The following is a 12,992-nucleotide window of genomic DNA, read 5'->3' as shown; positions in this document are numbered from 1 at the left end:
ACTGTTGAAGTCCGTTCATTTTGTCTCAAATGGCAAAGTTTCCTTGTGTTTTTATGGCTGAATAATATTCCATTGCATATATAAAGAAAGAAAGTGAAGTCGCTCAGTCGTGTCCAATTCTTTGCAACCCCGTGGACTATATAGCCCGTCCACCAGGCTCTTCATCCATGGGATTCTCCAGGCAAGAATACTGGAGTGGGTTGCCATGCCCTTCTCCAGGGGATCTTCCCGACCCAGGGATCGAACCCAGGTCTCCTGCACTGCAGGCAGATGCTTTAACCTCTGAGCCACGAGGGAAGCCCCATTGCATATATATGTGTTTGTATATATATATATATATATATATATATATACACACACCATATGTATATGTATACCGCAAGTTCTTTATCTATTCTGTCAATGAACGCGTGGATTGTTTTCACGTCTTGGCTGTTATATATAATGCTTCAGTGAACATGGGAGTGCAGATAGCTTTTTAAGTTAGCATTTTTGTTTCCTTTGGATTAATACCCAGAAGTGGAACTGCTGGATCATATGGTAGCTCTATTTTTAATTTTTGGAGGCCCTCCATACTGCTTTCCATCGTGGCTGGTAAGGAGAAAGGAAGTCATGATTGCCCTTGGAAGATGGCCAAATCAAAAAGTAACTTCTGCTACACATGGACTATTTCACTGTGGAGAGTAGGTGTATGCTGAAAGTGAAGGAAGGTTCTCTGAGGAAAACGAAGCTTTGTACCCATCAGTGTGGTTATGGGGAATATGGTTCTCTAGGGGGGCATCCTAAATGCTTGGGTATCAGATGAATTAGCTGGTAACGCTGACTGTGTGAGCTACCCAACTCACAACCAGTACCAGTGTGTGCTCAGTCATGTCCAATTCTTTGTGACCCCACAGACTGTAACCCACCAGGCTCTTCTGTCCATGGGGTTTTCCAGGCATGAAGCTGGAGCAGGTTGCCATTTCCTCCTCCAGGGGGTCTTTTCCACACAGGGATTGAACCTGCTTCTCCTGTGTTCCCTACATTGGCAGGCGGATTCTTAACCACTGAGCCACCAAACTCACAAATAGCAACATAATGCATGACATCCATTCACAAACCAGAAATCATTCTGGGAACTGTCAAATATGTTAGCTTATGTTACAAAAGCTAGAAATCTTAGAGTTAAGTAGGATACATTCAACTGCAGGTAACAGAGATGCCCAATAAATCATAATATAAACAAACAAGTATTTATTCTTGTTACTTTGACGGAAGTGAATCAAGATGGTTGGTGACACTAGTTTAGGAATTATAGGCTGGTGTCTGTGATGTCTGGGCCTTCCCCTTGTGGCCATAAGCTGCCTACTTCCATCAGAGTCTAGATGTGGCACTGAGGAGAAGGTTGATCTTCCTGCACCTTTTTCTTATCAGAGAAGAAAACTCCTCAGAAGCTTCTCTGCTAATCTTGCCTAATACCACGTAAGTCAGGTGTTATCAGTCAGCTGCTTCAATTACTGCTGAACAAACAACCAAACATCATCTCAGTGACACACAGTAACACACACTTACTGCTCTCTCACCAACCAATGCAGCTGCTCTATGCATCTCCCTTATGAGACTTAGGCTATCCATGACATATCCCCTCATGGCAGAGGCTCCTGAGAGGCAAGCCTTGGCTTGGAACTGGCACATCCTTTCTTCTGCCACGTTGCAAGTCCAATATCACTGAGTCAGGAAAGGATACTTTTCTCAAGGAGGTCCTGGAGCAGGAGTGAATATTTGATTAAAGGTTATGTGATCTGCCACAAAATGTCTGGATTTTGGCCAACTCCTAGACCATGGGCTGAGATTACCTTCCCAGAAGCTGAAAGATATATATCTAATCTTCAGTATGTATGGAGGGCTGCTATCCAGAAAGAAAAAATGTAAGTGGTTTTTATCAATAGATAGGTAAGAAACCACGTCAACTGTGTCTGCCACAAAAGAGAGGATTTGATACAGAAGGAATTTTTATAGTTCTGTCCACAATTTAAACTATCAAAGTATTCAGAGGTAGTGTTTAAACAGATAATTGTCTTTTTCTGCTTCCCACTTCCAGGGATGGGGAAGAAGATGAGGAAGGAAACTCATTTATTACATGTCTAATATACACCAAAAACAGTGCTAGGAATTTAAAATAGACTATTTTATTTATTCTTCCTAATGCTTTGAGATAAATATTATTAACATAGTTTATGGAAGCTTTGAGAAGTAACTTGACAATTTATATATATCATGCAAGGGGGAGTGAGGATTTATGCCCAGGTTTGTCTGGCACTAAGGCTATAAAGTTTTTCTATTATAGTGTGTTGTCTTTTCTACATTTTGTTCCATTTGTTTACAGCTATTTCTAGAATATTCTGTGTGGCATCTCATAGAGGAAACTTAATTATCCTCAAACAAGATAGTTCTTTATATGTGTAAAATCAATAATTCTGTCTCTCTAAAGTCATTGCCTCTCCAGGTTAAAAAATAGTTCCTTCAATAATTCCTTTTATTATATGTGTAAGCCCTGTAATAGTCCCATTTTTCAGAAGGCCCCTAGACAGTCAGAGGTAGAAGAAAAACTCTTAACCAAAACAGTCAGGACTCAGGGCTGCCTGGCTAATCACAGGAAGGCAATTGAAATAAAACAATCATCTAAAAATGATACATGTCTTAAACATATATACGCTGTGTGCTGTGCTCAGTCGCTTTAGCCCTGTCTGACTCTTTGCGACACTATGGATTGTAGCCCACCAGGCTCCTCAGTTCATAGGATTCTCCAGGCAAGAATACTGGAGTGGGTTGCCTTGCCCTCCTCCAGGGGATCTTCCTGACCTGGGGATTGAACCCATGCCTCCTGCATTGCAGGCAGATTCTTTACCGCTGAGCCACCAGGAAAGCCCTAAACATATATATTCTTAAATTTAAAATATATAAGTCCACATTCTAACTTTCTGTGGTAGAGCCAAGGCCCTTTATTTTAATACAAGCAGCAATTCTTGGTGGGGGCACTAAAACTCTTAAGTTTACTATAAGAAGCATTTGAAACTATGCAAGGAGGGCTCTTCAGTGGTCACAATGACTGAAGGCCACCATATCATTCAGTGCAGAGGTCTGCAATTGCCGGGATTTATTGCCTGATTATCTGAGGAGGTGGTGATTATCTGAGGTGATGCAATAATGACAGAAATTAAGTGCACAAAAAATGTAATGCACTTGAGTCATCCTGAAACCATTCTCCCACCACCAGGTCTGTGGAGAATTTATCTTCTACAAAACTGGTCCCTCGCACCAAAAAGGTTGGGGACTGCTAGTGGACGTGGATCAGAGATACTGAATGTCTCATGCTGTGTAACCCTACAAAAGACAACACCTTACCTAAGATGTCACTGAGGCTCCTGGTGAGAAGATTTGGGTCATTTAGCTGATGGACTTGTATGTTAACTCAAATAAAGCAGTTCATTTCAGTTCAGTCGCTCAGTCATGTCCGACTCTTTGCGACCCCATGAATCGCAGCATGCCAGGCCTCCCTGTCCATCACCAACTCCCCAGAGTTCACTCAGGCTCACGTCCATTGAGTCCGTGATGCCATCCAGCCATCTCATCCTCTGTCGTCCCCTTCTCCTCCTGCCCCCAATCCATCCCAGCATCAGAGTCTTTTCCAATGAGTCAACTCTTCGCATGAGGTGGCCAAAGTAAGCTCCTAATAAATTATCTATGATTTCCAATCTTGTTTCTTTAAACTTGAGGGAGTTCTTAGAAGACATTTGTGAAGCATATGGGATACAGAATCCTCCTAGCTTTTTTTTTTTAACATTGCCCCTTGTCTTACCCATATCTAACCAGGCAGCATTTTTTTTTTTTTTGGTGGCTCATTTATGAATGCTTTCTAAGCATTCTACTTAGTTGTTGTAGAATCAGTATGTGTAATACTTCATAAAAGCATGCAATGAGATTGCAATTAACAAATGCAATACTCAACAGACTTGAGAAGTATCGAGTAGAGCTGAGGACACCATTTGTTAATCAGGAGATCCCACAAAAATAAAACTGATTCAGAGAACTCCCATTAAAATATGTTTCTTGGAATTGCTAACAAAGGCCTAAGGGAAGTCCCTTGCAGCCCAAGTTGCAGATGTAGTAGACAGAAATTTTATTTTACCGTTAAGTGTCCCATCAAGTCTGTTGGTTATTTTCATTCTTTCTCACTTTAACAGTACAGTTCAGTTCAGTTGCTCATTTGTGTCTGATTCTTTGTGACCCCATGGACTGCAGCATGCCAGGCCTCCCTCTCCATCACCAACCCCTGGAGCTTGCTCAAACTCATGTCCATAGAGTTGGTGATGCCATCAAATGATCTCATCCTCTGTTGACCCCTTCTCCTTCTGTCTTCAGTCTTTCCCAGCTTCCCACTCTTTTCCAGTGAGTCAGTTCTTTGCATCAGGTGGCCAAAGTATTGGAGTTTCAGCCTCAGCATCAGTCCTTCCAATGAATATTCAAGACTGATTTCCTTGAGGATGGGCTGGTTGGATCTCCTTGCAATCCAAGGAACTCTCAAGAGTCTTCTCCAACACCACAGTTCAAAAGCATCAATTCTTCTGTGCTCATCTTTCTTTATGGTCCAATTCTTACATCCATACATGACTACTGGAAAAACCATAGCTTTGACTAGATGGACCTTTATTGGCAAAGTAATGTCTATGCTTTTTAATGTGCTGTCTAGGTTGATCATAACTTTCCTTCCAAGGAGCAAGTGTCTTTTAATTTCATGGCTACAGTCACCATCTCCAGTGTTTGGAGCCCAAGAAAATAGTCTGTCACTGTTTCCACTGTTTCCCCATCTATTTGCCATGAAGTGATGGGACCAGATGCCATGATCTTAGTTTTCTGAATATTGAGTTTTAAGCCAGCTTTTTCACTCTCTTCTTTTGCTTTCATCAAGAGACTCTCCTGCTTTTCTATCCTTTGTTTTGGTCTAGGTTTTGAAAAGGAACTAAAAAGCCTCTTGATGAGCCTCTTGGTTTTTCCAGTGGTCATGTATGGATGTGAGAGTTGGACTGTGAAGAAAGCTGAGCTCCAAAGAATGGATGCTTTTGAACTGTGGTGTTGGAGAAGACTCTTGACAATCCCTTGGACTGCAAGGAGGTCCAACCAGTCCATCCTAAAGGAGATCAGTCCTGGGTGTTCATTGGAAGGACTGATGTTGAGGCTGAAACTCCAGTACTTTGGCCACCTCATGCGAAGAGCTGACTCATTGGAAAAGACCCTGATGCTGGGAGGGATTGGAGGCAGGAGGAGAAGGGGATGACAGAGGATGAGATGGCTGGATGACATCACCGACTCGATGGACATGAGTTTGAGTGAACTCCTGGAGTTGGTGATGGACAGGAAGTCCTGGCATGCTGCGATTCATGGGGTCGCAAAGCGTTGGACACAACAGAGCGAGTGAACTGAACTGAACTGAAGGCATAAACTGACATGCTTCTAGGTTATGGCTGGTTAAAGGCAGGCTCTCTGTGGTTTCTAAATTCCTTCTAACCCTCACTGTGTTCTTCTGGTCTACCTTAGTTTGTCAGGGGCCATTTGAAATATTTGAACTAGATACCACATAAATGACCAGAGTAGATTCTGACAAGCCCAGCTACTTCCAATGACTGAAATGTTATACTCCTCTTTATACCTACCTAGGGAGCGTTTGTTCCCTTAGAAGCTACATCTAGATTAACCATGTTGAATCATACCAAATTCGCAATCAAAGACAATTTCCCAAGGATGGTCACTGTCTTTCTATAGTGGTTAAATAGATACTTTGCTACCTTTTGTTGCTGTTGTTTTGTTGTTCAATGGCTAAGTCATGTCCAACTCTTTTGTACCCTATGGACTATAGCCCCAGGCTCTTCTGTCCATGAAATTTCCCAGCCAAGAATACTGGAGTGGGCTGCCATTTCCTTCTCCAGGGGATCTTCGCAACCCAGGGATCAAACCTACATCTCCTACATTGGCAGGTGAATTCTTTACCACTAGAACTGGACATGGAACAACAGACTGGTTCCAAATAGGAAAAGGAGTACGTCAAGGCTGTATATTGTCACCCTGCTTATTTAACTCCTATGTAGAGTACATCGTGAGAAACGCTGGACTGGAAGAAACACAAGCTGGAATCAAGATTGCCAGGAGAAATATCAATAACCTCACATATGCAGATGACACCACCCTTATGGCAGAAAGTGAAGAGGAACTAAAAAGCCTCTTGATGAAAGTGAAAGAGGAGAGTGAAAAAGTTGGCTTAAAGCTCAACATTCAGAAAATGAAGACCATGGCATCTGGTCCCATCACTTCATGGGAAATAGATGGGGAAACAGTGGAAACAGTGTCAGACTTTATTTTTTGGGCTCCAAAATCACTGCAGATGGTGACTGCAGCCATGAAATTAAAAGACGCTTGCTCCTTGGAAGAAAAGTTATGACCAACCTAGATAGCATATTCAAAAGCAGAGACATTATGTTGCCGACTAAGGTCCGTCTAGTCAAGGCTATGGTTTTTCCTGTTGTCATGTATGGATGTGAGAGTTGGACTGTGAAGAAAGCTGAGCACCGAAGAATTGATGCTTTTGAACTGTGGTGTTGGAGAAGATTCTTGAGAGTCCCTTGGACTGCAAGGACATCCAACCAGTCCATTCTGAAGGAGATCTGTCCTGGGATTTCTTTGGAAGGAATGATGCTAAAGCTGAAGCTCCAGTACTTTGGCCACCTCATGCGAAGAGTTGACTCATTGGAAAAGACTTTGATGCTGGGAGGGATTGGGGGCAGGAGGAGAAGGGGACGACCGAGGATGAGATGGCTGGATGTCATCACTGACTCAATGGACGTGAGTCTGAGTGAACTCCAGGAGTTGGTGATGGACAGGGAGGCTGGTGTGCTGCAATTCATGGGGTTGCAAAGAGTTGGACACAACTGAGCGACTGAACTGAACTGAGCCACGTAGGCTACTTTCAACCCTGCTAAATCTTCTTATTAATTTTACACTTGCTTTCTACTCTGTCAAAATAATTTTGATTATGGATTATATTATATTTCATGTTAGGTACTTTCAAATGTTTACAGTATCTGACATTCTTATTTGTGTGGTATAGGTTCTAAGCAAAACTCTAGACTTTCATGGCACATAACTAGTTCATTAGCATCTTAAAAAAGAAGATGGGTTAAGGAGACCAAAAGGAACAAAGCTTCTAGTTATAAAGTAAATAAGTCATGGGATGTAATGTATAGCATGGTAACTATAGTTAATAATACTGTATTGTATATTCCAAAGTTGCTAAGTGAGTATATCTTAAAAGTTCTCATCACAAGAAAAAAAAATTGTTACTATGTATGATGACAGATATTAGCTAGATTTACTGGTTAATCACTTAGCAATATACACCAGTATTGAATCAATATGTTGTATACCTGAAACTAATATAATGTTACATGTCAGTTATACCTCAATTTTTTTTTCCTAAAGTGGGTTTGGGCCATCACACAGATTTAAGTTGGAGGACCTCTTCAGTCCCTTATGTCACTCGCTTCACCTTTCTAAACTTGAGTGCCCTTATCTATAAAATGGATGTAATAATTATGTGAGGACTAAGTTAGATAATATGTATAAAGTCCTGGGCATCTTGCTTAGAGTGTGTTAACCACCCACTCCCCAAAAAGCTACAATTACTATAAGTTGTGGCAAACATAAATAGCAATCATTAATATCCAAGGATGTACCCCAAACTCCCCTTCTTGGTCAGAATGAAAGAAGTTTGGAGTTCCAACTAAAGAAAAACAGCAAGAGAGAGAAAAAAAAAAAAGATAGTGATCATTCACAGCCAGCATGAGCCCACCAGGACCAGATCGTTCCATGCTAACCTCATTTCCTTTCAGAGAGTCATTGACTCAGAGAAAAGCCATATACAAATTGTGTTCTGATTTCTTCAGGGTACTTGACAAAAGCTCTCATGATATTGCTGTGAATAAAGATGTGAAGTAGGATCTGTAGGACGGTATGTCTTAGGGGAATTCATAGTTCAATGAATGTCTGTATCCAAAAGCTGCTGATGAAAAAGACTTCAGGCCAACCTAGCTGATGTCTCTATAGAGGACGATAGCAGCTCTGTATTGGGTGAAGCTGTCTTGTTCAACTTTTGTGTCAAAATTTTGCACCGTGTTATGCATGCCTGGCAAGTAGTCCACTCTAATTACCATTTGAAAATTAGGATGCTTTTTCATCTTTCTCATCTCCTGTTTAAGAGCGCCAACAGTGGTCCTGCTGCTGCTGCTGCTGCTGCTGCTAAGTCGCTTCAGTCGTGTCCGACTCTATCTGACCCCATGGACGGCAGCCCATCAGGCTCCCCCGTCCCTGGGATTCTCCAGGCAAGAACACTGATGTTGATCAAATGTGCCTTTAGTACCTGGAACGCCAGTCGTCTGGGTCTGGAGATATGAACACATACAAGTGCATGCTCTGAATTGCAATTCCCTCCTTTTATCAGAATGTTTCTGATTTTTTTTTTCTGAATTGCAATTCTGTCCTACCATTTCAAGTTACCATTTTCTTTTGTTTATTGGACAAGACAGAAGCAAAATAAAGAGGTGAATAATTTTATTCCCTGTCATCTGCTAAACTGTACTCAGCATGTCCCAACTGTCTGTGTGCTTATCTGATTCTTACTCTTCTTGCCTCTCATGGTTTAAAAATCCCTTTCTGTGGTTCTGACATTGTTTTTAAGTTTCAGCTCATTCTAGAATTTTGCCTGTCTGACATCATTTTTCAGTCCTGGGCCATTTATTCAACAAATTTAGCAGGCACACAGTCTAATGGAGGAAGAAAGACAATAAACAGCATAGCCAGGTGAATTGTATCATATATTTTAAGATAAGTGTAGTGAGAAAACTAAAGGAGAACAGAGATTTAGAGTTCTGGGTGAGAGGGTGAGTTGCATTTTAAATAGAGTGGCCAAGAAAACTCAGTGAGCCAACATCCTTCAAGCAAAGACTTGAAAGAGGTGTGCAGTGAGCTGACCTTGTCTCTTTTTCCATTTTGTAGACATAGGATGTTATGTTCTGAATCAACTGTGAAAAATAAATAAATAAAAACCATAATTTTATCCCTCCAGTTTCCATTAACACCTCCTCCTTTTTTTAGGCAGGGACTAAGATCTACAGACTAATTAATTTCAGCTGTCAGATCATCCTGTCTTGCCACATAGTAGGCCCTTAACAAATATTTATTTAGAGACTCAATAAAGGAAGAAAGACCACTAACTCGTAACAGAAGGTGGTAACTAACGGCTGGTTGGAAGCCTCCGGGAATGCAGTCTTTCGAGGGGAGCTGCAAGCAGACTAGATGAACAGCAGGTGGTGGGTCTGTGGTTTGGGGCCATCACCCTCCCCCTGCAGTGTCTTCAGAAGCGCCTTCGGTTAGAGTTAGGCTCACAAGTTCAGTCCAGGAGCTGCCCCTGCACTTGGGAACTGTATGTTCAGACACTGATTCTGTGAGAATAGGAAGTGGGAAAATTATCCATGAGGTATTTTTCTATTCAGCTTTTCATCATCCAAGTGAGTTTGCTGCCGGTCACCACAAAACAAACAGCGAGCAGTTTTTCCCAGGGTCCCACATCTTGGGAGGGCTGGACCCAAAGGCCATTGCCAAGTGCCTGTCATGCAGTAAGGAAGAAAAACAAATTCATAAATCATGGAATTCTGACGTACAGTGCAGGAAAACCTTCTGGGACATGACTTTTTCCCCTTGGTTTGAAATATGCAAACGGTGGAAATCAAGTGCATTCTATATTCTGTAAGCGTAGATGTTGAGCAAAAGAAACTTAAAAAATGGGTGACCATATAATTTACGGTCCCAACTGGGGAATTCTTAACAGCGATAAGATTTCTATTAATCATTACTCTGGGAAAACAGACACACACCAAGATTTTCTCAGACAAATCAGAATCTGTGGTGACCCTCTATGGAAGAAAAGTGGGCGTATCAGATGGCTCAGTGGTGAAAAAAAAAAAAAATCCGCTTGCCAACCCAGGAGACTTGGGTCCAATTTCTGGGTTGGGAAGATCCCTGGAGGAGGACATGGCAACCCACTCCAGTATTCTTGCCTGGAGAATCCCATGGACAAAGGAGCCTGGAGGGCTACAGATCATAGGATTGCAGAGAGATGGACATGATTGAGCACACATGCACTCAAGGCAGCTTTAAGCATGTTCTCAGTAAATTCAGACCATGGCATACAATGTGGCCCCTAAGTTAAAAGCTTTCCTCAGCTGGAGGTGGCTTATATATTCAGTCTCTGAGGCTTCTCTACCTTGGACCCCTATGGCTGCAGTCAGTGTGATGGTTAATCTCGAACTTGGCTGAGCTCCAGTGCCCAGTTGTTTGGTCAAACACTGCTCTAGATGTTGCTATGAGATTGTTTTTCATACTGAAGTATTTTTCTGAAGTGTCTAACATTTATAGTCAGTAGACTTAAAGAAAAGCACATTATCCTCCACGATTTCAGGGAGGTCTCTTCCAACTGGGAGAAGGTCTTAAGAGCAGAGGCTGACCTTTCCCATAGAAGGGAATTTGCCTTAGGACTGTGAAATACAAACTCTGCTTGAGTTTCCAGCCTGCTAGCTCTTGCCTGGAGAATCCCCAGGGACAGAGGAGCCTGGTAGGCTGCAGTTCATGGGGTGGCAGAGGGTTGGACACGACTGAGCGACTAAGCACAGCACAGCACAGCACAGTCTGCCCTGTGGATTTTGGACTCAAGAATACAACTCCACGCCAAATTTCTAGCCTGCTGAGCCTGCCCTGTCAATTTCAGAACTGCCAGTGCCCATAGTTGGGTAAGCCTGTTCCTTTAAATAAATCTGTCTCTATCCTCCTGACCCCCTGCCCCAAACACACATCCTGTTGTTCTTATTGGTTCTCTCTTTCTGGAGAACCCTGCCTAATGGAAGCAGCATTCTCAGACTTCTCTCAACTCTTCTTTAACTAGAAGGTAATTATTAGGCAGAAAGTAGACAAGTCCTTGTTCCCAAGTTCTGCCTAAAGAAGATAGGGTGACTGTGTGCCTCACCAGTCTATCCTCAATGCCTAAGACTGCCTGGCACAGAGACAGAGAAGGAACTCAATGAACGTTTGTGAGTGAATTCACATGGCAGTCATACTTACCTGTGTGAAAGGCCAGTTTTAGGCGGTAGAGTCAATTTGCATAAACAATAAACGATTTACAACCTTGAAGAAAGTCATTTTCTGTAGATACAGTGAAAGAGAAAGATCTCAGCAATTTGGAAATTTTTGAGGACTTGGGAGAGGAGAAGGGAATACCCAAGTCTCCTCTCCCTATCAATTTACAGTAATGGTTGAGAACATAGGCTTTGTTGCAAGAGTGTCTGGCGTGTAACCCCAGGTCTGCTATTTGGTATCTGTGCAACCTTGGAAAATTCATTAAACTCATAATTCAGTTTATCCATATGAGAAATGGGTATAGAAACATGCCTGCTTCAAGGGGCAAATGGGGAGCTTAAGTGAATTAATATGAATAAAATTACTGAAGTTGGTGTCTGGTGTCTAGTAAGCATAATAGAAGTGTCAGCTGTGATCATCATTATTTTCTCCCATGCAACTGTGCTAACTGCTAGATACAAAAATAAAACAAAATGGTAGCCGTTGAGGAGATCAATCTGACAAAATAACTAAACACAGTGTGGCAAGTGTGCAAAAATGTCCTATGTAAAGTGCTTGGGACCCAGAAGGCAGCCAATCATCAAAACCAAGTAACCCATGAAGGCTTTCAGGAGGAAGTAAAATTGAACCTACATCTTGAAAAATAAGTAGGAATTTACATGGCAGAGAAGTGGGAAGGGTGTTTCTTGTGGAGGAGGCAACATATGCAAAAGCATAAAGACATGATTTGGGAACTGATGAATTCTGTTTTGAACCTGAGGAACATCTAAGGAGAAATGCTTAGTAGGTGGATGGCAAGAGGGTCTAGAGTTTGGGAGGAGGAAAAGGCGGGAGGAATAAATCTGGAAGTCACAGTGGCAGCAAACTTGTAGCAGAAGTTCTGAGCTCTGTGCAAGAGAGCATATTGAGAGAATACGAGGGTCACCGAGGACCATAGTGCATAAGGAGCTAGTGGTGGCTGACATACTTGAAACCAGTCAGTCGGAGAGGTAGCAAGGAAATCCAGAAGAGAATGGTATTGTGGAAGCCGCGAAAGGTGGGCCTTCTAAGAGTGAAAAGTGAAGTGAAAGTGTTAGTTGCTCAGCTGTGTCTGACTCTTTCAAACCCCATGGACTCTAGCCCACCAGGCTCCTCTGTCCATGGAATTCTCCAGGCAAGAATACTGGAGTGGCTTGCCATTCCCTTCTTCAGGGGATCTTTCCAACCCAGGGGTTGAACCCTGGTCTCCCACACTGTGGGCAAATTCTTCACCATCTGAACCACCAGGGTGAAGAGTGAGGCAGGCTGATCTCTTTTCTGTCACTACACATTTGCCTCTTATGTAAATTTGAAATCATTAAAATATGTGGTCTTTGTGTCTGGGTTCCTTCAGTTAGCATGAAGTTTTCAAGGTTCTTCTGTGTTGTAGGATATATTGGTACTCCGTCCTTTTTCTAACTTTTGTGGCAGATGATTTTGCATTGTATAGACATTATACATCTTGCTTATCTATTTGTCGGTTGATGGTCGTTAGTGTGGTATCCACTTTTCGGCTATTATGAAAATGCTGCTATGAATATTCATGTATGAGTTTTTGTATGAACGTATCTTTTTAGTTCTCTCGGGTCTAACAACTGGCGATTAGCTAGATAATAAATAAACAACTCTATAACCATCAAAAAGAATAACATAGAGTTATATATGCTCTTATGGACAGAATTCTTAAATGAAAATAATGAGGTACCATAAAATGTGTATTAAATACTTTCTGTAAATTAAAAATAAATCCATAGATAAAT

Source organism: Capricornis sumatraensis, chromosome 12 (assembly GCF_032405125.1).
Source record: "Capricornis sumatraensis isolate serow.1 chromosome 12, serow.2, whole genome shotgun sequence".
In the NCBI taxonomy this organism is placed as follows: domain Eukaryota; kingdom Metazoa; phylum Chordata; class Mammalia; order Artiodactyla; family Bovidae; genus Capricornis; species Capricornis sumatraensis.
The sequence above is the reverse complement of the archived record's forward strand: the minus strand, read 5'-3'. Positions refer to the sequence as shown.